At 41.6% G+C, this 25467-nt stretch overlaps 1 long non-coding RNA gene across 1 annotated transcript in view; it reads right to left on the reverse strand.

Annotated features, from left to right (window-relative positions):
• LOC141947592 (uncharacterized) overlaps nt 1-25467 on the reverse strand; it is a 70641-nt gene that overhangs the window by 6363 nt on the left and 38811 nt on the right. Inside the window, exon 2 of the long non-coding RNA XR_012630210.1 lies at nt 15236-15331. This is a non-coding gene — a long non-coding RNA (uncharacterized LOC141947592). The remainder of the gene's footprint in view (nt 1-15235; nt 15332-25467) is intronic.

Here is a 25467-nt window from a genome sequence, read left to right on the forward strand (position 1 = left end):
TCCCTTCCCAACTCCACATTTCCCCAGGGAATTCCTCCAGATTTCTCATCATCCACTCAAGCAATGTCATGGTGCAGCTGTACTGTGTTATACCAACCAAACACGTGTCCCCACTGCCCTCCAAGGTTTGTACACCTTTGAGTAGAGGGCAGCATTACACAGCTGCTTTGACTAAAGCGTCGGTCAATTTGATTGGGTGCATGTGGATGAAAAAACATAGGCTGTTAACTTTCTATAAAATGAACAAGAAAAAAAAAAAAAACCAAAACCCAAATCAACAGCCTGGAGATAAAAAGCTCTAAAGTTCCAGAAAATGTCAACTCTGAGAAATGTGGTGGGTGTAAAACCCACAAATTAAGCTTTACATTTATATACAGCATCTACGTTTGTTCTGAACAATGCTCAATGGTGAGAGCTGGGAACGCTGTGAGCACTGCCTCCCACTGCGGACATGCCTCCCATTCCCGGGGCCGGGCAGGAGCCACCCCTTCCCATGGATGTCCTTTCCCACGGACATCCCCACAAAGCCACTGTCTGTTCTGTGCAGTACCAGGAGGAGTTTTACTTCCTCTTTGGAAAGCCCTTTCCAGCAGGATGGAAGTGGTCCTGGCTCCAATAGCTGGCATTACATCTCTGAGCAGTGTATGAACAGGTACCAGACCAGGTCATTGGATATGGTGCTACCTTTTGCACTGCAGAAATTTGTGGGGAGATGTGGAAGCCACTGCCTTGCTCCAGATCTAGCCGAGGATTGAGGTTGGCTCATTAGCCTCAGCCCAGAGTACACAGGATTCACCGAACACAAGGGGTGAGACAATAATTAATCCTTGTTTCCCATAATAAGTCAGGAGAGGAGGGAAAATGTCAGCTATGTTGCTAATATTTGCATAATACCATTCATTAAATACCCACTCAAATTTGACTTAATTTCCAGATTAAAAAATAAATCAAATTAAAGATTTTTCAGCAAGCCCTTCTCCAACATTTGACCAACATTGTGGTTTTTTTTTTCCCAAGCAAAAAGACTCTTTTGACAAGCTTAAGGAACAAAATACAAAATCTGTTTAGCATGAGCATCCTCAGCTTTGCAAAATCTCTGTAGCAGCTGAAGATATTACAGAGGTTATAATACACAGAGTGCTTTAGGGAGGAGAAAGTGCTTTTGAACAGGCTGTATTTTAATACATAGTCAAAGCAGTAGAAACTATTTCAAAAGAAAGTCTTTATAAATATTTGGCTTTATGCAATTATGCATTGAATCAGGGAGTGGAAATGAAAAATATTATATAAACCTACTTTTTCTATGTCCTATGCTGTTTTGGAAGTTAATCTGGGTGCTATTTTATCTTGCAGAGATAACAACAATGTATTAGGACTTAAAATCTTCAATCCTTTCAGAAGACATTATAAAACCCACATCACGGTATCTGTGAAAACTGAATGCTTGCCTGCCTTCATGACTTTCTCAGAGGCTGCATGGCAAGTGTGCTTAAATCTTTCAACTGAAATTCAAGCAGTTAGAAGGAACTACTGAATTGCTGGCAACATGAGCTAATGTTGAACTAATATGAACTTCATGCAAATTTTTGCATTTGCCAGAATTGCAGAATTGGGGCGAACTTGTAGTAACAGGCTTGTCGGAGACCTGCCAGGGGAGTCTCTCTGGCAGGCTGCGAGCTGCAGCTGGAGCTGTCTTTTCTTGAGTTTGCTCTGAAGTTAGGACACGCTTGCGCAGCTCAGCTATAAACTTTTAGCTGGAGAGGAGACAGAGAGGAACCCAACAGCCCTGAAAGCAGCTGAATGTCAGGATAATCCCAGAGCAAAGTCAAACCTTTGGTGAAACTGCAAAAGTAAAAATTTCATTGAGGCCCAGACTGGGTCTAAGCCCATCTCATCTGTGCTGAGGAAGTTGTGGACTCAGGAGAGATAAAAGTATGCAGTTTGCTCCTTTTAATGACCGTCTGGGCTACCCATAGCCAGGCGTCTCCACCCCTGGATGAGAAGACCCACCACCTCCATGGAGCCACACATGGAGCTCAGGTCCCACCAGACAGCAGTTCAGTCCATCCCTCCTTCACTGTCTACTTGACCACTGTCACAGCAGTAAGGCAAGTTTTACAGAGAGAAATGACACCTTAAACTCTTTAAAGACTAAAGAAAAGCCCAACTGGAAAAGCTTTATCAGCTACACAACTGAGTCCAACACAGCACATTGCAGCGCTCACAAACTTTGTCTCAGCAAAGACAGTATTTGGGTTTGTCCTGTTTTCAGCTCTCCCAAGTAAGGAAGCTTTGTTGTTCCCTTAAGAAAGCTCTTCCCAGTTCATTGTCAGGGAAGATTTCCCTGATATTTTGCCAAGAGTTGGATAACAAATGACCAATGAAACAAATAACCAGATCAGGCCAGAAAGAAGAGAGGAAACATTTAAAAGGAGGAAAGGGACAAATGAGTCTTCAGAGAATATGAGCTGCAGAGAATGCGCTGAGTTTGTGTCTGGTACATTTTGCTTAAATTCCAGTAATTCATGCCCTGTATGATTTCTAGAAACAGATATTATAAAAAAACCACACCAATGGAGCTATTGCAGCCAATGAAAATGTGGATCCAAGATCAGTGGAGGAAAAAGACAAGTTTTCTAAGTTTTGACAGTCAAAAACATTTTCAGTGGGCCAATATATAGAATTTTCCCCTTCTAACTTGGGCTGAAAAAAGCAAATAGGATCATTTCTTCTGTCCCTGACCTTTCTGTCCAGAGGATTCCCTCCACCACTGCTACCCTGCACTGGATGGTCCACAGACCTCAGCCAGCACCTTTAGGTCAAGGTCCGTATTTCCTTTAGGAGATGAACAATGTTGAGTGCATGGACAGAGCTAGCCAAATCTCCAAAGACAAAGTCACCCAGCAGATGCTCTGAAGGCAGCAAGCCTTTCAGCGTGCCTACCGCGAGGCCTCCCAGCGCGACGATGCCATTGTGGATGTCAGGGACTCTAAGAGAGACAGCAAGGGTATTGCTGGCAGAGGCCAGACAGTCCAGACTTGACACTGGAGAGAACTTCGGAGGAGTTAAGAAATAGAAACTCTAGTAGGAGAGAGGGGTAAAAAGATAAAAAGAAAATGATGAAAAAGAGAATGACAAAAAAACCCTATGCTGTGTAAAATTTGCATATGAATAATAATAAAACAGTTACAAAAACATTATGAATGAGCAGTAGCGACTTATTAGCAGCATCTTCCTAGGACCATTTCCCACATCTGTGTTTTCCATTAAGACTGAGTAACAGCCTCTGGAGCACACACTGTTCTGTGTGCATCTACCCAGTGACTGTGAAAACAAAACTGTCTGTTACACAAATATTGGGAAATAATTCTCTAGATAAGCTGTGCATGTATTCACAAGTAAAATATGCAGCCATACCAGTCTGCGCACACAAAACACCCAATTTGTACGTGCAATGTAGGAGCTCGAGGCAGGTCAGTACTTCAGAGGAGACCAAGCACTGAACTGGCAACACCATTGGAACTGTCACTGCGAAACGACAGCGTAACAGCAGCCACCCAAGAAAAGCCACATCTTCATTTCTGCTGGAGCTGGTTTCACCAACCTTCCTCAAGTCCCTCATCCATGAATCCAGAATATAACTCAGACAAGAACACTCTTATTCTGACCAATGCATCATTCAGGGAAGCTCAGGTGTTACTAAGCCCTATAAACTATCACATTTCTATTCCCTTCTCACAAAAGTCACCTAGAAGGTTAAAAGCTGTATCAGTAGCAGAGAGGTATTTCCCCAATAAAGTTTTCATGCGATAGACATTTTTGTTGCAAGTTTGGTGCAAAGGGAAAGCCTCAATCTCACACATACAAATGGAAACTTTAGATCCTAAAAGCCAGCTGATTACCAGTGGTATTCTTCTACAGCACAAGCTGACAGTAAAGAATGGCAAAATTTCTAGTTGTTGCAAACAGGCGTTATAGCTTATTAAACCAGTTCACTGTTACCTCAGCAGTTCTCTGTTTCTGTACAGTGATTTTTATTTTCCTGAGTTAACAATATCCATATCAACGTGATGGGTGTGGTTCAGATCAAGAACATGTGCTGCTAGCTGGAAAATTGCATTTGACCTCTGATTTTCCTTATCTCTTTTCAGGGTTTGCTCTCTCTTAAGTTTAAAGATACACTCATTAAAGAAATTATTTCCTTTCTTTGGAGGCTGAATCAAAAGCCACTAAAATCAGTGAGTCTTTCCGTTAATTTAGCGAGGCTTCACATTAGACTTTCAATTAGAAACAGTAAGTGTAGAAGTATAAAGACACTAAAGATAAAGGAGAGGGGAGCAGGAGGTGCAAATGTTTCATGAACATTTACAAACCTCTAAGGTTTCATTTGGCTTTATGTTAAGTTTAGGTCAAAGGTTTGGGTCAGCTTTTGTTCTCCTCAGTCCCCATTTGCTCTGATCTTCTTTTCCAGAGGGGGAATCTTGACAGATGCACTGTGAAAAGGGAAAAATTGGTCTGAAAAGCTGGACTCAAGACCTGCTAGAAGCAGAATGATGAGGCAACCACTTTGCAGTTTGTTTTCATGTCACAGAAATTGCAATTCACTCAGATAAAGTAGTGTAACATTTGAGTGAAGCCTGCAGATATTATAGGGAAATGTAATTAGAGGTCCACATTATAATTAACGTTCTTGCTTGGCATCTCCTGCAACTCACCTCAATGGTGACAAAGAGCAAAAGCTAAGTTTTAGGAGAGTGCCATGCCCTCACACAGAAGCATTGTCTGGGTTCGCCACTTGTAAAACTCTTCACTTGAGGACAGTATTTTGTTGACCAATGAAAAAACACAAAGTCTCCCACAGGGAGATGGATCACTTTTCCTCCAAAAGTTGCACGACTCTGGGATGGCAAAACTGCCATCCTCACCAGCCTTTGCTTTGCGTTGACAGAAGGTTGAGGCAGTGAGAAGAGGATTTTGGCACTCATGATACAGAGATGCAAATAAGGCAACTCCATAAGGAGAGATAGTATCTTCAGGTTAATTTATTATTGTTTTTTTAATTTCTAGGTGATATAGCAGGAAAATCAGAGCAGCTTCCTGGCATGTCTTCCAACTAACTTAAAAGGTAAGTACAAGTTGAAAACAATTACTGAATTTAACTGAATTATGTTAATCAGTTGGACAATTGGGGGGGGGGGGGGGGGGGGGGAGGCAGAGAAAGGGTGGCTGGTGCCTGGAGAGAAAAGAAGGATGTTAGCAAGCAGAGGTGATAAAATCACTAGCCCTGGGGGACAGCGGGAGAAACAGGCAGCTCTCAGCCGGGAAGCAGTAAATGCACACTCACAAGGAAATGCTATTTGCTTCATCCCCATCTCACTGCTTCTGCCTTACGTCCCCATCCATCCCCACCTCAACCACACCAGCAAGTGTTCACAAGGCCAGTCTCTAACCCAGACCACTGAGAGCCGGGTGAACACTAGAACCTTCTGCACGGCTTGGATGCAGGCTTCCTGGATGGCACGTTACACGTGCTTTGGCTCAGACTCATCCTGTTAAATTTGGGCACTTAACCCCAGACTAAGTCCCTAATTCCCTTAAAATCCCTCTCCAGTGAGCAAAGGGAGGTGGGCACCCCTGGGGGCAATCCCTGCTGCTGGAGACATCATTTTTCTCACCACTGTCTGTAGAGGGACTCTGGGTCTGGTCACCCTGCTCAGCCCAGCCCTGTGCAGGACGGGTCTGGTCTCGCAACCTCTGCTCCGATGCTTTCCCATCTCCACATGGGGATAGGGACAGCAATGTGGTCACAGAAGAACAGAGACAAAAATAGGTTTCTGACCTACTTCTTGGCAGTAGGCAGCAGTGAGAGTGGCTGTTGGAGCTGAGGGTGAGTAGGTCATAACTACGCAAACGGGTTGGTGAGTGGGGAATGACATTGCTTCTCCAAGCTGACTTTTCCAACTTTCCTGTTTAAGCCTTTTCTCCCTCTTTTTCTCAATCCTTGACACACAGACCTGGATGATTTTTCTCCCTTTTCTGTTGATGTCACATTTTCTTCTGTGTTTATGTGAAACAACATTATTTGCCATGGTTTTGAAATCAGCTCAGGACATAGTTGCTGTCTCGCAACATCTATTTTGGAAACAGCATTTAGGAAACATTTTCAGCCATGAATATTTGACAATTATTATATTCATGGCACTTTCAACTATGAGATTTTTTGCATCTCAAGGAAATTGTACTGTAATACTGTGATGCTTTATATTAATTGCTTCCCTTTCTGATTTAAATTTAGACATACTGTGGATTTATATTACTACTTTTCATCAATAGCAAGTACTTTCCATGCTAGCAGGCTATCAGTGATATCTACAATGAACACAAAACACCTATTCCTTGAAGGAGTTTTCTCTAGATAACTTTTTATTTTGTTATTTCTAGACTATGTTTTTAATTATCAATATTCTCTAGTGGTTTATCTTCTGCAGAAACTTCTAATATCTCTAGGACATGTTCTTTTCAGACGCCTAAATTATTTCTTTGTGGAGGCTAAACTGGCTACATGGGACAGGCAGCCCTAAATACCTGACAGCTTTTAGTCTTGTTTTGTCCCGTGGGATGGTTTATACCAGCTTGGCTGAAGCCCTGCTCTGAGCAAAGGGACCGGATGCTGTACGCTGCACACATCCAAGCAGTCCCGTTGTAATCAATTAGTAAGATGAGATAATTTCAAAGAAAATATTTCCTTTGTCCCATACAAATAACATTTTCATTACTCATTTCATTTGGATAAACAGCAAAACCTAAGCTTACTCCTAATAAAAAGTGTATGGTCTTAAAGCAAACACTGAGAAAAGTAAAGATGATGGAATTTTTCTTTCTAGGAAGGGGTGCAACAGAGCTAGTGGGGAGTTTTATCTTTGGGTCACAGATACTTAGGGCCAACCAGGGAACTCTCTTTGAAAAAATTAAAAGTCCCCTGAGAAAAATAGCATGTTACCCCTCCTTACTGACTCCAAAAGAAGACAAATGACTGCAATTTTATGCAACATGTTCCGTTTGGTCCCGGTTCATGCCTGGGAAGGTGTGTTTCCCTCAGAGCGAGCCCATTGCTGCCACATCCTCCCATCTTGGTTTAGCTAAACCCCAAGAGTTTTCTCTCTGTTGTGTTGCCAGGATGCTCCTTACACCCCTTCTGTAAACAAACAGGACAGGTCTCAGCAAACTCAGCAAGATACTTTAAGCTCCATTTGCACAGAGCAATCTCTTTCCATTACAGGAAATGAGAGAAAGAGGAATTAACACTCCTTTTGGTTGAGAACCACAATTCTCGGTCATCCTATAGACATAGCTGTTTAGGGTAATCTCAAAAGACCCCGGTATATCCTCAAAACAGTTTCTGAGCTTGCTTAGCTTTAAAAAGCGTGAATGATGCTACTGCTGCCAGTGCCATTTGGGCTCAGATTTATGAAAAAAGGGTTTTTTTCTTTTCAATTAAATAATAACATACCTGTACGTATACTCACACTTCTTCAGAGGTTTGGGGGAATTAGATATAAATAGCTATTGATGAAACTCAAACACCGTGTGCTGGTGCTGGAGTTCAGAGCCAGCTTTCTGGGATTAGATGTCCCCGGCTAACCCCAGCTGTTAGGAATTACTTTGGAGCTTGGCCCTGGCAGGTGAGGGGGAACCATGAGGAGGAGAACAAAAGGGTTCCTCTCTCTTCTGCCCCTGCCTCCTCCCTTTGCAGTGTTGGGCAAATGTGGTTTCAATTCAGAAATACAAATGTCATCTTCAAAGTCACTCTGGGGAAGTAGCGGGGGAAAGGAGAGTTAAAAAAACAATCAATTGGATGGCAATTTATCAAGACTTCTTTACTGTGAAATTGAACTGAGAAGTCTTAACATCTGAGTGAGGAGCAAGTGGGGGAGCTGGAGAGAGGCTGGGAGTGCTGGAGCTAGATTGCAATGCACTTGCAATGCAAAGGACTTCCCTGCTGTCCGAAACAGCCTCTAATATTTTATCTTCTTCAAGGCCAGCCCTTTGGTGGGCTTGTTGATATAAATAAACTTGTGATCCCATATCTCCAGGAGTCTAGGGAAAACAGCTCCTCCTTACATACTATTTTTGGAGTGCCTAGAGCAAGGCAAAAGGTGTCACCGAAAGCTGTTTGGGACTGTTAAGTGGTAAAGAACCATTTTTTCCCTATGTTATCCCCCACCTTGTTCTTTTGCAAGTCTCCAGACTGGGAGCTATTTCTGTTTCCTCCAGGTTATGACAGCCACAATGCAATGTCTGCGTACGTGCTACAGCTCTGACAGCAGACGTGAATAATGGAAAAGGGCTACAAACACAAGTCATCCCTCAGAGTGCTCGCTGTACTTTCTTAATGTATGTGACATTGACATAATACGCCCTGGGGCACTTTGGATCAGATGGCGTTTGCCTGTTCCACGTGTTGGTTTTATGAACAGCAATCAAGTTGTGAAACACATGTAGGCAGCGTGTGTGGCGGGTGGCTTTCCATCCTGTGCATGGGTGGGAAGCACACAGCTGCAGTGAAGGCAACGCTAACAGAAAGCCCCTTTTGCCATCAGAAGAGAGGGCTCCTGCTCCATAGCAGGGCTCATGGTGGGCTGCCTGGATGCTGCTGCAAGGTGATGGTGTTGTACTGTCATTTTATCTGACTGTATAACACAGCACCTAGAAACAGCTTTCATGATACACAGAAGCTCCACCAGATACATCCCACAGGAGCTGACCTGTGAGCTGGATATGCTCCTCACCAATATAAGAAATTAAAACCTTACCTCCCAAGCACAGAAGCTGGATAGGAGTGTCGCAGATCCTCAGGGGCTCAGCCCAAGCCCCTCTTCCTTAGGCTGCGAGGCAGCAACCCATCAATTAGATACACAGTCCACAGAGCTGCATCAGTGAATCACCAGCACCGAGAAGCACGTCTCCCCCTCCCACAGCCCCCGTCTTTCAGAAGGAAAAGTCCATTTCCGTAGGGACAGGAAGCAGGATTAATCCCACTGTGATTTCCTCCTCTAACTCCTTCTCCCTGACACCCCATTCCAGCTTTCATCCTCCTATCTGGGCTATTTAGTCTAGAGCAGGGAAGATGGAGAGGAGACGTGATAACAGTCTTCAATTATGTAAAAGGCTTATGCAAAGAGGAAGGCAATAAATTGTTATCCACATCCACAGGGAGAGCACAAAAAGTAATGGGTTTAAATGCGGCAAGGGAGAGCTAAGTTCAGCACTAGAATAACTTCCCTGCTGCAAGGGTCATTAGGCACTGGAGGAGATCGCCCAGGGAGCCTGGGGGATCTCCACTGCTGGCGGGGTTAAAGAAACACATTAGGCAAACATGTGTCAGGAATGGTATTTGTGGGGGTGGTATTTGTGGGGATGATGTCCTCGGGTCCCTTCTAGCCTTATTTTCTTCTACACCATGGCGATAACCATCCCAGCCTCTCTCCTTGGCAGACAGCTACGGCAGAACTACTTCACCTGTGGTTTTCGGTGTAGGATGGCAATCCCATAGCATCAACACACTTGGCTCAAGGAACCAATGAAGCCAGAAGATAGGATGATCTCTCTGGTCATCACACAGCAAGCACAGCTGTCAGGTCCTGCACGACCCAGAAGATTACTCTGCCCATTTCATTGTCTCTTAAACAGTCAGCAAAAACAACTTCATCATCCTAAGAGCTCACCACCTCTGCAGAGGACAAGGGCTCATACTCACAAATGCACACTATGACTCTAAAGCAGGGGCGACCTCAACAGCCTCCCCCAAAAACACAGAGATGTCCCCACAAATACACTTGAAGAGAGTTACTTTGCCCAGTGCAATAATACCAGAACACCTTGGACTGAGTTTGCATTTGCAACCAGTACAGTCTGGTCTTGCGAAGCCCTTGCAAGAAGCCGCATCCCCTGAGATGCTCTACTCTGAAATGCACTTCTCACCAAATTGCACTGAAAATGGGACTGCTCATATGTTTACATAAGGATATCCTTAAGTGCTTTGCTGGATTGGGTCCTTACCCAGCTACATTTCAGGCTCTTGGAGGTCAGTAGGGATTGGTTAGCCTCTCTGCATGACCTGGGTGCTGAAAGCCTACATGTGTCAAAATGAGGATATTTTACTGAATATAATTTTACTCTGTGTTTTAGATATGCTTGGCAGAAAAGATGGTCAATAACAACAAAATCAGAAAATGGTTACCCTCTCTAACCAGCATAAAGGTGTGAGTGAACCCTAACAGATGTAATTTGTATCATTACCACTGATGAAGTTAGTAACCTTTAGCAAGGAGACATGGATCAATAGCTACTTGAGAAGATGCAGCTGCAGATATCTAAATGGGCATGAACTAGGAAGTGAGGTGTAAAAGGTAATAGTAGAATATTTAAACCAGATGAAAGCTATAAGGTAGGTTAGTGACCTTGAAAGAACCAGATAAGTAAAAAAGTAGATGAGGGCAACAATGATTTATATACTTGCCCTGCACAAATATTACAATGCTTATTGAAGGGTGTAGTAAATTATGAACAAAGTAGAACCGTATTAGATTAATGACAGGGGAATTTATACAGGAAAGGTGGCGTCTTTGGAAAGTAAGAGAAATTAGTTTTATATTAACTCTTTCATTTCCAGGCTTTAACATTTCTTTTTCTGCCATGGAGTAATCTATTTATGCTTGGTAATTACACATCTGTTTCCAGATCCTTGTGACACTAGAACTCAGTATAAGAAAAGCAATGAGACACCAGGAAGGGGTACCCATGGAGATGGAGATGCTAAGTGCTAAAAGTTGACAGTTCACCAAGGACCTGTTTCTGCCACTGTGGAATATGTGGGAGTTTTGGGATTGACCAAGAGGCTCCTGAACCTTATCATGATTACTGTGGTAAAGTCCAGACTCCCTGGTCTTGGATCATAACATGCTAGAGTCTGTAAAAAACACAGAAGAGGACAACCACCTCCCGTAAGTTTTAAATCTAGCAGAGTGGGACGAGGCTTGTTAAGACAACAAAGGGCCACAACACAAAGCGGTTCACACATGGTTGCACAAAAAGGTGGGCCAGGACCTCCAAATCCTATTTCCTACCCAAATGCCTAATCTAGACTAAAGGGAAGGACATTTCTGTCTGCAAGAACGAACTTTTTGAACTGGCTTAAAGGATTTTGTTAAGGAAAAATTAAAAGGTGAAGAAATAAAGTCTACCCTAAACAATTTTCAATATATGTAGTTATGTTTGCAAAATACTCTGCTAATCTCAGTCTGTTTATATCAGTGAGAGGGACAAATCAGCCATCATAGTACTCATAATTACATATGGAAATATATTTATAATTGTATCAAGTCCCAGCAGTTACTCTAACAACTTCTTGGACCACCGCCATCCATAAAAGAGCTAACTCTACAGGGAAAATGTTCTGGGGCACAGTCTGCACCAGTTAATCAGGGCATGGTCAACTGCATTACTGGGACACACCAGCCTGCTGATCATTAAGGTCTGTGATTGCCTTTTGCTGCAGAAGGATTCAGTGGCAATGCTCTCTCCAGCCCTGAGGCTGCACTTAGAGAAATCAGTGGCCGAATTCTTACCTCCATCATCAGGGGAAGGCCCGAGGAACTGGCACCATGCGGCGCAATGCTCATTATTCACCACTTGCCATGTACAGGTGACCCGAAAACCTGACCCACAGCCCAGTGAGCCCCCTTTGGATTTCTCTGTGCTCCAGATCAAGCCTCAAGAGAGCAATTAGAATGAACGAGCTCAAATAAATGAATTTCTGTGAGTGTATTTCTGATCACTTTTGCATGCTGCTCTTTGCTCCCTGTAAGAGCCCTTGCCCAGGTGTAATGGGGCCAAAGAAAGTTTTAGCTTAGAGAGGACTGCAGTTTAATATCCATACTCAAAAGAGCTGCTTACAGTGGAAAAGTAAGATGGTTAAGAAATCTAGAATATTCAAAAGAATCACCACCCACAGAGAATAAATTTTGCAGGTAGGATAGTGCAAATACAGCTATTATGGAAATATGAATCTTCAGCTCCTTTACATTATTATGTTTCTTCTTCCTTGTAAGATTCATTGGAAAAGTGGAATATGCTAATAATCCTCCCTAATTTGTCTCCCTTGAAGTTTTGTGTGAGCATAGTAACACATTTTGTTTGAACTCCATAACTCCTGTGTAATTATTTTTACTTATGTTCTCTTTAACCCTCTATGGGCGGCTAATGAATTTAAGAAAACATATAGTCTCCTTGAATTACCTACTGTAATTTCTCACTAGCGTTAGTACCATCATTAAAACTCTTCCCAGTCCGTGTGTGATCTGGACAAAGAGTTTTTCTCCATTCCCTCCTGCCTCCATGTTACTCAATATTTCATCCTATGCCACCCAAGGCTCTAGTATCTAAAGACTGGAGTTTTTCAGCTCTTCCATCTGCAAGAAGCAAAAGATAAATACGTATTTATTGGTCCACAACAGCTGCTGTCCTGTGATGAGCTAATGATGCATATGCAGGGAAGGTAGACCCATGGGACTTGGGGTGAACAACTTAAATTAGTCTGGAAAGGCAAAAGCTGAGATGGAGTCTGCTGCTTCTGTACAGCAGCGATACTGTCTGCAAACACACTTTTTTGCCACAAGAAAGTACAAAAACGAGGCCTGAGAAAAAGGAGGACAACTCCCTTCATCCTACACTCTGTCCTTCCCCCGCTGCACCTTCCTGAGAAATGGAAACCGATGGCTGCCCAACTTCATCCTCACACCTGCAAAACCTTCCAGCGGCCTCATTTCCTCTCTCCTCCGCATCCTCCCACAGAAATGGGTCTATCTGTTAAACAGAAGTAACAAGACAGACTTTTTTCTGGTGAAATATTTTAAGATGGCTCATGTCTGTATATGAAGACAGGGAAATTGTTTTCCTAAAGAATCTGCACTTTCTGAAGATCACAGGAAATTGTTTTTTAAAGGAAATCTATAATTATTTTAGGAAATTTTTGCCCTTACAATATCTTCTTCCTTGCAGGCAAACCTCATCCAGATTTCTTTGTGGGACATTCAATATGTGCATTCATGTTCTGATTTAAATAAGAAAAATAACCAAAATCCATAGATGTTAATAGAAACAAAAGCTTTTTGTCCTGATGGTGCAAAGAACTGTCATGATGACACAGCAATGAAACACAGAGCTAAAAAACACCGATATGGAAAAAACATTGTCATTTGAATCTACCACAGTGAAATATAATAATCAATACCACCTTAACACAAAACATTAAATATATCACAGTAACACCTGCCTGTGAAATGCTTGATTTTTATGAAATTGTTCCATACAGAAAATGGTCTCATAGAACTTTTTAACTCTACTTAATCAGCACCAAAAAAAAAAAAAAAAAAAAAAAAATCAAAGAAAATTATTCTCATTTCATTTTCTAAATGAAAAATGTCCATTTCATGAGGGAAAGGTCAGCTGTTAAGCAGAGTGATGGTGCACTTTAGAGAACTTAAAATCTGCACCTGGACTTCCTCACATCCTAAATATTCCCCTCCCTCAGCCTGGCTGAGAATTGCTGTTTAAGACTATGTTTTTGTTCTTTGTTCCTCCATTACTCTGAATGTTGTGTCTTTCTCTCAGAATTTACTCTTTCTGTAACATTTTCTGGATTATATACAATAAATACTGTTTTATGTCATAATCCCAGCTAGACAGCTATAGAAGTGTTAAAAAGCTACTGTGACATGTCTAATAAATAGCCATCTAAGCACATTATAAATAACCTCAAATTCAGTCCAATAAATATTGCAATAAATTTGTTTTTGCCAGTACATCTGTATAAATATCAGTAATAAGATAGACAAGAAAAGCTAACCATACTAAAGAGCTTTGATTTTGGAAAAAGTCCATGTGCAATACTTCATTGCCCTTAGGGGGGAAAAAAAATGAAGGAAAAATTATTCAGCAAATACTATAGCATAGGGAAAGGGAGAGATTCTTGAGCAAACTGCAGTTTACATAGATGAGAAAAAATGAGACATACAAATGAGGGCATGTTTAACTGAATGTCTGTGGAAGTTGCACAATCTTTGCATGCATTAAAAAGCGATAACTTTCCATCTATTAATTAGCTCCAATTGCCAATACCACTACCAGCAGCTGGAAACATCTACTGAATAAGACAGACAGATAGGTACCTTTTTCTTCCAGACTGCAATCCTGTATTGCCTGCCAAAACTTCTGAAAAATATGCCAAGTATTTGGCTATTCAGTAGCCTTATCAATACCTGCTGCATCAACATTTCCGCACCTACCACCCACTTTTTGCCATCCTTTGGATGACAAAAGCCAAGAGCATATCAGCTGGGAGTGGCTGGCGTGGCCTGGGCAGGAAGGAGAGGTCTGTCCCCACCTCCCACGCCTGATGCTGTGCCCATGCATGCCCCACGCGGCCGGCTGCCAAGCCTCAACTAGTGCCATTGGCACCTCACGCCACAGGATCAGGAGCTAGGTTGTTAATCTGTGCTCTACCATGTAGAAAAACATTTTGCATTTCCACTGCTCAAGTTTGGACACCTTTAATGATCCTCCCTGGCTTTGCTTTCCCGTTAATCAAAATACCGTTCACTCACCGAGAGTCACAATGACAATACCTGTCACAGTTCTGTTTATTCCATTCTGTCTAGTTTAGTTTGTTTTAGTTTTATTTCTGTTTATAAACTTAGGGGAAAAAAAAAAAGTATTCTGTTCAGAGAAAGATTTTCATACCCCAGTTCATTCCCTATTTATATCCTCCTGGAGACCTGGGATCAGGAGATATTACTACCAGTTTCCCCTCAGATCAGTCTGCTCATAGAAAAAAAAGACAAGTTATACAATAGCTCTACTGTTACACAAAGGATGTGCATAAACATCTGCATAATCTAATGTTTTCCACAGTGCCAAACTAATGAGTCATGTACTCTACACTGGTTTCTAACTACTGAGTTCTGGTAAGGACTGTGGAGGCACACAGTTAAATTATAAGGAAAAGGGAATATTTCTTCCACATTCAACTTCAGTTATCAGCAATACACATTAACAATACTGAAGGTTGCCCATAGGAACCGAAATTTTGGGCAAAGCATTATAGATGTGAAAACAGTGATTTTCTGGGAGCCTATGGACCATGGCAGAAACAGTCATACAGTAGAAGTGCAGTTACCTTGTCTCCTGTTCCTTAGGACAACACCACACAGTGAGCTTGGAGTCCTCACATCAGCTGCAATGACTGACAAGACCTTTCCAGGAGTTGACATACCTACAAGAGAAAAGACCAAAGCTGTTTGCTCTAATAGGTGATAACATTGCTCTTTCCATTCCCTCCGTGGTTGTCCAGCCTTAGACTGCTCCACTCTTTCCCCATACACCCCTCCGCACGGTCTGCAAAATTTTCTTGCATTTGACAGCATTCCCCATCTCTGTAGATGTCTGGGCATGGAAAGAACAGTCTTGGAACTCCTCAGATTTTATATGGTGCTGTCAAAATCCACTCCATCTTCTCCAGTTATGACCAATTTCCTGCCCAAGGAGAAGCCTGGCACATGCATAGGTGCTGATCACATATGGTTGTTTTCACTAGGTGGGATCTAGCTCTTAATTTTGTAAATAAATACAACACAGACCCTACTGACACACTGGTCTGTTCTGTCCATGTGTTATCCCAAAGAGGGACATCTTTCGGGAAAAGCCTGAGCTGCCTTTTGACTGAGCGGTGAAAGGTTCTCAGCAAAGCGCGGGATGGGCAGATTTGAAGCGGAAAAGCATATGGGTACAGAAGATCCTTTTTCTATTGACTGCTTTAAAGCACAGTCTCGTTAAATGTGGAGGGTAGATGTAGGGAAGCATGATCCTCAATTAATAGGTCAGAGCCAGCACATATCTAATTATAAACCCATTTGGCCCTAGCCTAAACATCCTAATCTTAGTCCCAAATTATACAAATCTGCCCGGAGTGTCGCAAAACAATGATAGCTCATGCAGCAACGTGCCAGCCTGAAACTATCCATGTTGTTCTTTCAGTTATCACAGTTTATTTTTTGGACATTGAGACTCTAGAGTGTACTTGCTGCAGAGCACTAAAGCACCACGGAGGATGCAGTGATTTGTGACAAATCACCTCAAGGACAAGGGGAACCTTTTCAACGATTTCACTGTCTGTCTGTCTCCACATGATGTGCTGCAAAGGTTAATTTGTTTTGAAATTCTTATTTTTAATTTGTGTTACTGATCAACCTAGCAATTATAAATGTTAATCTATTCTTCAGTGGCCTTATATTTGGAGATCGAGACTGTTGTACTAAATAAAAATTCCATTCCTTGCTGTGATTTATTAAGACTTGAGTGATACCGAGAACCCACTGGGTCAAAGCACTGATATAAGCATACTTTCAAGGCACATCCTTAATTAGTTTTAAAGCAGGATGGACCAATTTATATTGCTTTGATTTACATCAGTTTTGTTAACTGTGGTTTAAACAAGAACCAGGAAATCACAATTTAAGTAACTCAATTTGCATTGCAGCTGTGCCTTCTAACAGATATTCATAAGATATTCTCAGAGACTGACAACTAATAGAAACATTTAATTGTAAAGAAATCTAGCTTTGAGGTTGTATTTAATATTTGTTTTTGTTAACTAAGAGAATACATTAAAACCATACTTATGTCACTATATACCTCAGCATTTGTTTTAGTTTTTGATTTTTACATTTGATTTGTCAGAAAACAGGAGATGGCGTTTTTAGTGACCTGATTAACTTTTTAATGTGTGCTGTGCGTCATGCTGCTTCTGAACAAAAGTATCCAGAAGAACATAATTGTTTAAATAGAACTACATTGTGTCCTGTATATTTTAGGAAATATTATCAAAATATTCATTGCATTTCAAGGTAATTGGTGTACATAACAGTGCAAATATTATCAGCAATTAACCAGCTGAGCTATTTTTCCTTTGCTTCCATGTTCTCCAAGATCATAATTAATCGATCTCAGACTCCCACACACACCTTTTACTCATAAGATGGGAGAGGATAAACAAATTTTCCTGTTCTTTCAATTCCCAGTTGTTTTCCCAACTTGGAATATTCTAGTCATTCAATGATGTAAAGCAGATAAAATAAAAAGAATAAAATGTTCTTTTTGCACCTGCCAAAAAAGCTACAGCTGTCAAAAACTAGTTTATTACTTAAGAAGCCCCAATTCCAGGTGTCTAGCTAGTAATTTCTCCCATTTAGTGATTTGACATTCTTCAGAATTTTGGCAGTGAGTATATATGCCACTGTTACTCTTTTGTAAGGGTTTATTAATAAGAAAATATAATTTTATTTTAGGCATTCATAACAAATTTAGGCTGTCATTCCAGAATACATGTCTTTAAGTTTAATTTCAAAAAGAGAAAAACAGTAATTTAAAAATTAAAAGATGTATGGATGTGTGTTGTAAAACTACACACAGAGTTTTCATCACTAAGGAATAACTGAAAGAAGGACAAGAACCTAAATGGATTAATTCACATCTGTTTTAGAAGGAAACACAACAAAACCACTCGATTTTTTTTTTGTCCAGAGGATTTTTCTCCCACCCTCAGCTGAGAACTGAGCCTGTCCTAGTCTGAGAAATCATCTCCATTACAGAAACACTTTGCTGGTGTATGTAATACCTTTTACCACAGCCTGAATTTTGCAGGAGAGGCTGTGCACAGGACACCATTGTCTTGCCAATAGAAAGGAGAATTGGAGAAGCTCAATGTATTTGATACATGATAAAATATGATTTGTACCAGTTACACCTGATACAGATCTTTCCCTTGTGGCTATTTATACCACCAGCCTGGCAATGAACTCTCTTTTCCACACACCATCATTCTCCAACAACATGACAGGAAAAGCACAGCTCTAAAAATCAAAGTGTTCTTTCCTAATTCAAATACTTATTCTAAAATCTATCTAAACCTCTACCTGATAAGAAATTACTTAGCCAAGGTAATATGACTGCTGGGTAAGCAAAAGAACTTTCTTGCTCAATTACTTGGCAAAGCCTAGAGCATACTTTCTTACCACAATGACTGGTTTTGGTTGTTCCTGTCCCTGTCGGCAGCGGCAGGAGCAGGGCATCCCATCCACACTGACTGCTCAGGGAGGCTGGCAGGAGGGCAGGACTGCGGTGTACACACCTCCACCTCTGGACAATGGCACCAGAACACCTCAAAATGGGCTTTGGAGCTGGGTACTAAATTTTCCCCTGTGCTATTCTCAATATTTGGCACTAGGAAATCCTGTTCTGTGGGCCAAAAATCTGCAGTGTAACAGAGATCAGGCAGGGGAGCTCCAGACTCCAGTCTTCATTTGGGGTTCACACTAGATGTTCTTCATGTTTTAGTCATCCCCCAAAACTTGTGGCATTACACTAATTTTCAAACAGTTTTCTGTAATGAGACATTTGCTTTAATTTCTCCATCAAAGTGCTGAAAACAATATTGAAGATTCCATCTGGTACTTAGTTATCAGTGCTAACTGATAATGGTAAAAATTGTATGTTGGTCCTAGCTCCTGGAAAAGGATTAATTCCCCAGAAGGTTAAGAATTTGAAACTAAATTAAACAAGCAAGCAAACAAATTCGCTTTTAACCAATTTGTTGAGTTTGCAGCACAGGAATATGCATATAAAAATGGTCCAGGAGTGCTGTGACCAGGCAGGCACACACCTGGGAAGGAACAGGACAAAGCATCCAGCTAACTTTTCCATAAGGCCCTGAAGAAACACTTCCCAATCAAATGAAAACTTGAATGAAAAAAATTCAAATGAAAAATTGATAATTAAAAATTTTACAGAAGGGTTAAAACGTTTCTGTGGAATAAAATTTTTGCTTATTCTAAACTTCAGAACAGGCATAGACCTAAAGAGAGGTGCCAGAAGCAGTAACTGAAGAGCTGTCACTGTCTGCAGCTCGTACCCCCATGAGTTCCCCTTGGCAGCATCTCCTTTTCTGATGAAAATCACTATAGTTTAAAATTCCTCTATATGAATGTCAGCCTACCTGGAAATAACAACTTAAACATGCAGAATAGACAAAAGGTATCAGTAAGTATCTCAGTCCTGTATTTAGAGAGATGCACTATACATTCAAGACCAGTTAAATACTTTAAAACCTTAGCGAGTACCTACAAGATTTATGTCTGCTAAAGCCATCAGGTCTGCAAAACTTGCATAGGAGAATCATAGAAGAATTTTGCAAAGGGAGGCTCTTGACAGACTGATGTAATTTTTAACGTTTTGGAAAACATAGGAAATTCTAGCAATCATTGAATCAAGTTTGAATGTCTTTCTGAAAGATGTGCATTAGTCAAATATAAACCATTAAATGAATACATGGAAAATGCAATGCCCTGGAAGAAATAAACACGCGATACATACCACATCAGACTAAACAAGCTAGATATTCTTTCTTGGCCTTGCACTATCTTTGAAATCATTGGAAAATAATCATAAAGAACAGTTTGAAAAAATAAATAAAATGGAAGAAATGGCTCTTTCTTCCTACCACTCATGTCTGAACCAGTGCAGAGCAGCCTAGAGCCTAACATATCATCTTCCTTTAATCCCTTCATGCTGACAGTGAAAAATGCTGTACAAAAGCCCAATATATCTGGTCATCAGGAAATTACCTCTCTGTGCAAGGATTCCTCAGTCGCACAAAGCTAAGGAAATTAGGCTGCCCCTCCCAGACAGCACCTGAGGAGCCAGATGAGGGGTGCCTGAGGAACCACCACACTCCCCCTGATCCTGGCAGCAAGGTAGATGTCTGATTTTGGAAGACACTTAACACTCACCACAACAGCCAATGCTCAAATAACACTGACTACGGTATGTTTCATCCCAATCTGATCCAAAATTCAGGTCAGCTCTCCTGACAACTGCATTGTTAAGAAATCAGCTACATGGTGGAGCTAATCAAGATGTCTGTGATACTTCACCTCCTGTGTGGGGAGGGAAAATAAAGCAAAGTAAAACTAGCTGACATCAGGAAAATGGAGAAGCTGTAATTCATATGGAATTGGCCCAGAAATAACCAGATTTCTCCTTTATTTGTTCCTGGACCAGATCCATTCCAACAAGATAAACTCCTCTTCAGTAGAATACACAGCTCTGCACATTGATGTAATGAAGTGGTGGGTCACTGCAGTGCTATTGTACCCAGGGTTTATGAGAAGAAATCATCACCTGAAATCAGAAATTGGAGGGGGCAGAGATGTTTTGGTTTGGCTCTGCAGAAAAGTCTGTAAGGCATGTTTAAATAGGTGGGATGAAATCAAATTAAGGTGCTGTGCATGGGTGTATCTTCACTGACCTCAGAGGATTCCAGTGTACATTGGTACAGGATCTGACTGGTTAGGAATTAATGCATGAACTGGGTACATCTATTAGCAAAAGCAGGCACACCTCCTACAGGTAATTCAGCGTATTTTCTCTCCTTTCCTGAAAATTAAATGCTCAGTGCAGATACAAAAGCTGTCTTCCCTGTTGATCACCTCTTGTCTCTGGCATGTTGCTTGCATTCTTCATTCAGCAGCAGCTGTGCATAGTTGGTCAAACACTCCAAGTTGTTTGTCAAAGTTTTCCTAAGGCTTTTCATCTCCCTGCTTTCCTGTGAGGTGCCCAAACATAAGTCATCTCTGTTGGCTTTTGGAGCAGATTAATTCAGAGCACAGCTTCAGAACTGGCAGGTAATCAGTTAGCTGGAGTTTAAAGTGGAACATTTTCCCCTAACAAGGGCAACAAAAATGTAGGAAAGGTATTTCTGAATTAGCACATTTTAATTCAGGTAATATATTTCCTAGAGGCACATCTCTAATGCCAACTTATGGACAATTCTTTCACTAGATGTGATCTGAAAAGCCACTAAAGGGGAAGGAAAGCTAACCAAAACAGAGGGTATGATTTATTGCTTCTCAAACACGTGGGGGGATATCAAATTGTAGCCTCAAGTTTTTGGGCCCTGAAGCACACTGCACCACCCTGGATCCATAGTGACAGAAGGAGAAAACCTCCTACTAACATCACTCCCACTGTTCTCAACCTGTTGGAGATGTTACTGTAAGGGTTCAACAACAAGGAGGAACCATGGGCCACCAAGAGCCTGAGCCAGGCATGCAGGGGCTCTTTGCAGCACTCCTCAGCTATCTGGCAGCATAATACAGGAAAAAGGGGATTGGTGGCATGACCACACAGAGCTTTTGCCACACAGTGAAGAGGGAAATGGATCATAACTGCAACATCTTGGAGCCCTGATCTATAGCCAGCTAACCAGTAATCGAGTCTTCTGTAAAGAACTCCTCCATGGAATTTTTTGAACATGAATATCTCTCAAAGAATTTATTTTATTTTGGGCTGTCTCCTAGGGAACAGTCCATTCATGTCAGCATAAAGGAGTAGGATGCCATGCATAGATAGGCATGCCTGTTAACCTCCACCCTCAAAATATTTATCCCTACAAGACAGAAGGAGGGAGGGCAGCAAGGGACCTGATCTCAACTGACAGTCAGTGGGAGCCTGGCTCCTGTTTGTGCTTCAAGAGTTCTCGTACCAAATTTATGCCCAAGTTGTATCATATGATATAGGCCAAGCAGATGCACAGGTAGTTGAGTGACATCAGGGTTTAATTTGACACATCATGACTCTAGATCCCAAAATGATTTACAGATGTGAAAAACTTTATCTTAAGCAACAGGAATATTCATGTGCATGAAATTAGATGGGTAAGATCAGGATCAGTCTCCAGAGAAAAAAAAAATTATATAAGGGCAGTTATTTATCATGACTACTTTGTTTTTCTGGGAGGCGAAAAAAAAAAGGGGGAAAGATTTGAATTATAGCTATTTGATGGGTAACATTGCAGTAGACAAGTTAGTCCTTGTAATCCACTGGCACCATCAGCAGAGGACTAAATCAAATGTGTTTTTATTCATCTTGTTTATCTATTAATACAATCCATTGCAATGGTTATTCAATATTTATGTTGTCTGCCTGAATTACTGCATATTTCATTCTCTTTTGAGAACTAGGATAGTTGAAATAGTACAGCATTGCTTGTTATCTGACAGAGCTTTAATCTTTTTCTCATCATAGTTTTACCTGAACCGTTGTTCAGAAAAATAAATAAATGAGGTTTTGCAAGATAAGGAGTTCCCATATTAGAATTCTATTGGTGATAGTATCATGATACACCTGACACTCCTTATAAATCACAGAATCATAGAACGGTTTGGGTTGGAAGGGACTTTAAAGATCATCAAGCTCCAACCCCCTGCCATGGGCAGGGATACCTTCCACTAGACCAGGTTGCTCAAAGCCCCATCCAACCTGGCCTTGAACCCTTCCAGGGAGGGGGCAGCCACAGCTTCTCTGGGAAACCTGTACCAGGGCCTCACCACCCTCACAGTAAAGAATTTCTTCCTTATGTCTAATATAAACCTACACCCATTTAGTTTAAAGGCATTACCCATTGTCCAATCACTACACCACTATCACCTGTTGCCCGTTCTTAGCTGCACTGGTTGTTATACAGGGAGCAGACCAGGCTGCCTTTCTCAGCTCCAGTGTCTCTCCTGATGTGATGGGTCTTTACTCTTCAGTCTGCAGAGCGATGAAGCAGTTCTGCAAGGGCGCTTCAGGGGAAGTCTCTTCCTGCTGCAGGTCCTTGCCATTGCAGACTTCCATTCTTCTGCATTATTGGCCCCTGTCCCTCCTGTGTGTGCCGGTGGGGGAGTTCTTGGTTGTTTGGCTGTGGGTCCACTGCAGATTGCTCTTGGAACCAGCTATTTAACTCCTCAACTTCCCTGATGCTACACAGCCTTCTCACCCCCTCCCGCAGGAGGTCCCCCAGCTGGGCACACCTTTTGCAGGCAGGTCTGCTGCCTGTCCCTGTCCCAGGCATTTCCTGCAGCCTGAGGCCTGCGCTGCAGCCTCTCCCTTCAGCAGCTCTGTCTGGGTGGAGGCATCGGCCACTGCCAGGGTAGATGGTGCAGACGCCCCAGATGGAGCTGCAGCCTTTGCTCTCAGATAAGTGCCTGCCATTCTGCCTTGAGGGTTGGGTAAGATGAGTGCCCTCAACCTGACACAATGATAAGTGTGTGAAAACCTGTTTTTACACCACTTGTATTATCTTGAAGAAATAGCATCCACCACACGGAACATACTATAGCCGAGGTAGTCAAATTCCACCCTTTGGAAGTAAGATAATCACTTGCAGAGGTCAGGAAAGGTTTTCTACTCTACTTACAGGAATAAACATAGTTTGTGGCTCTTCTCAGCTGTCATATTCATCATGACACTCTTAATTTGATACAACATATCCTAGAAAAAATAGATCAGATTTCTCTAAATCATTAGAATATGCCTGCTGCTGCACTTCAGCCTTGCTTCGTTTGACTCACACTGAGATTTGCAACCCAGCATCTTGTGCCACTTGGCAATGAAGAAACAGCTGAAAGTTAGATTGGAGGAGAAAATCTGCAAACACAGACCTTGAGAGAAAAATCACTTGCCACCTTCTAAGTGCCCACCACCTCCATGGTGTGGGTGAAAGAAGATTTGCATCTGCTGTGACTGAAAAACCTTTCTCCTTGACCTTGTTCCTGAAGGAACCTTGCCATATATTCATTAAATATGATTCCAGGTTCAGGAAGACAAGAGAGATGTCAAGACGACATCAGGAAGGTCCAGGAAGTCATCAGCATGATCCATAATGTAGGTTTCAGAATCAGTTTCATAAGGGAGGATTCAAATGAAGAATTTAAAACAACCTTAAAAACTGAAAACAGAAACAAGAGACAGCTCTTAATGCTGCTATGCCATAATCCATGCTACCCCAAAACATCCTCCGAGGCAAGACACTGAAAAACCCCATCAAGGAAACAGCTCCATAAAACAGAAAAATAAAGTATAAACAGAAAAATAAAACCAGACGCCAATGTGTACCCAAAGGAACTATTAAAAGCAAAATGTTTGTCAGAATAGGATGCTCCACTGCACACATCTGGTGCTCTCAGCAATACAGAACATTTCTTTAATTGCTACACCTGAGACTGAGAGCAAGAAATAAATCTAGGGGCTGATCTCAATGTATTTTGAGACAGGTGGAGATGAGTAGCAGCATGAGGATTTCATTGTCAATAATCAAGCAGTTATATATTACTGCGTTAAACAGATACGTTCAGGATACAGCTATGTGTCTATAATTTGATGTCTGTTTTTTAATTCCTTCTGGTGCCAGACTTTGTAGAGATAACTGTGATAAGCCTCCCATTTGGTATGTATCATCCAATACTTTTTGACAATCTAAGATGTCAGTATGGCAATATCCAGTGGAAAAGGTAACGGACTAGAAGTCAGATCAGCTGGGCTGACTCCAGACTGCTGCTTCTTCTCATAGGGTTGTTGCGTGTTGCTGAACTTCTCTGTTCCTGTTTTATTTATTCAGACTGTAAGTACTGGCTGCCTGTTTAGACTGCACCTTATATAATGGATCCTCATTCTTTCCTGGGCCCTTAGAATCGTGCAAGTTAGTGTCGTCCACTCAAATTCATGACCTAGACCTTTTCATACAACAAATACAGTGAAGCCAATGCATCTATTGAGAGAAAAGGGTTCAAAGTTAGGCATAATGCAACAAAGGAGATAACTACCACTACTCTGAGAAGCTGTTTGACATTTCTAAACTGGAAAATGAACTACTGGTCGTCTTGCTCAGCATCTCTATTGCCTTCACCTCTCAATAGGATGGTGAAAGGTTCCAAGACGTTTTTTAAAGTGGTGTGAGTCCATAGAAAGAATACTTTAAATACTGATGCTAAGATGTTCACATCCTTATTAGAAGTGATATGTTTTGCTCTGAGCCCAAACTGAATATTCTGAAATGAATTTTAATAGTTTCTTTCAGAGTAACGCCAAGGTTCACCTTTTCATGACTCAATTAGCTATAGCTTGTCCTTTTCTGAACAATGGCATGTCACCTCCCATTACCAGCTGTTATTATTACATATACATTTTTCAGCTGTATTTCACGTAGACCTGGTGACCTGGTACTCCATTTACCCAAAATTTTGAGTTCTCATCCCTGTCACTACCCAAATCAAGAATGACATCTCTTGAACTATGATGACTGCCTGAGAGCATTCTCATCGTTCACAAACTGAAGATTTAGTCATTCATTACCTTACAGTACATTTAAGGTCTGGAAAAGAGATTAGGTTCCCAAGACTCATTCTTCAGGTTGGTGCTCAAAGATAATCACATTCTTAGGACTTACAACACTAAGCACATGATACAGAGGTGTCCTTAAAAGAGTCACTAGGTTTGAGCAAATTTGAGGCAGTTCAGATAGTGACTTTTCCACCC

Source organism: Strix uralensis, chromosome 10, assembly GCF_047716275.1.
Source record: "Strix uralensis isolate ZFMK-TIS-50842 chromosome 10, bStrUra1, whole genome shotgun sequence".
In the NCBI taxonomy this organism is placed as follows: domain Eukaryota; kingdom Metazoa; phylum Chordata; class Aves; order Strigiformes; family Strigidae; genus Strix; species Strix uralensis.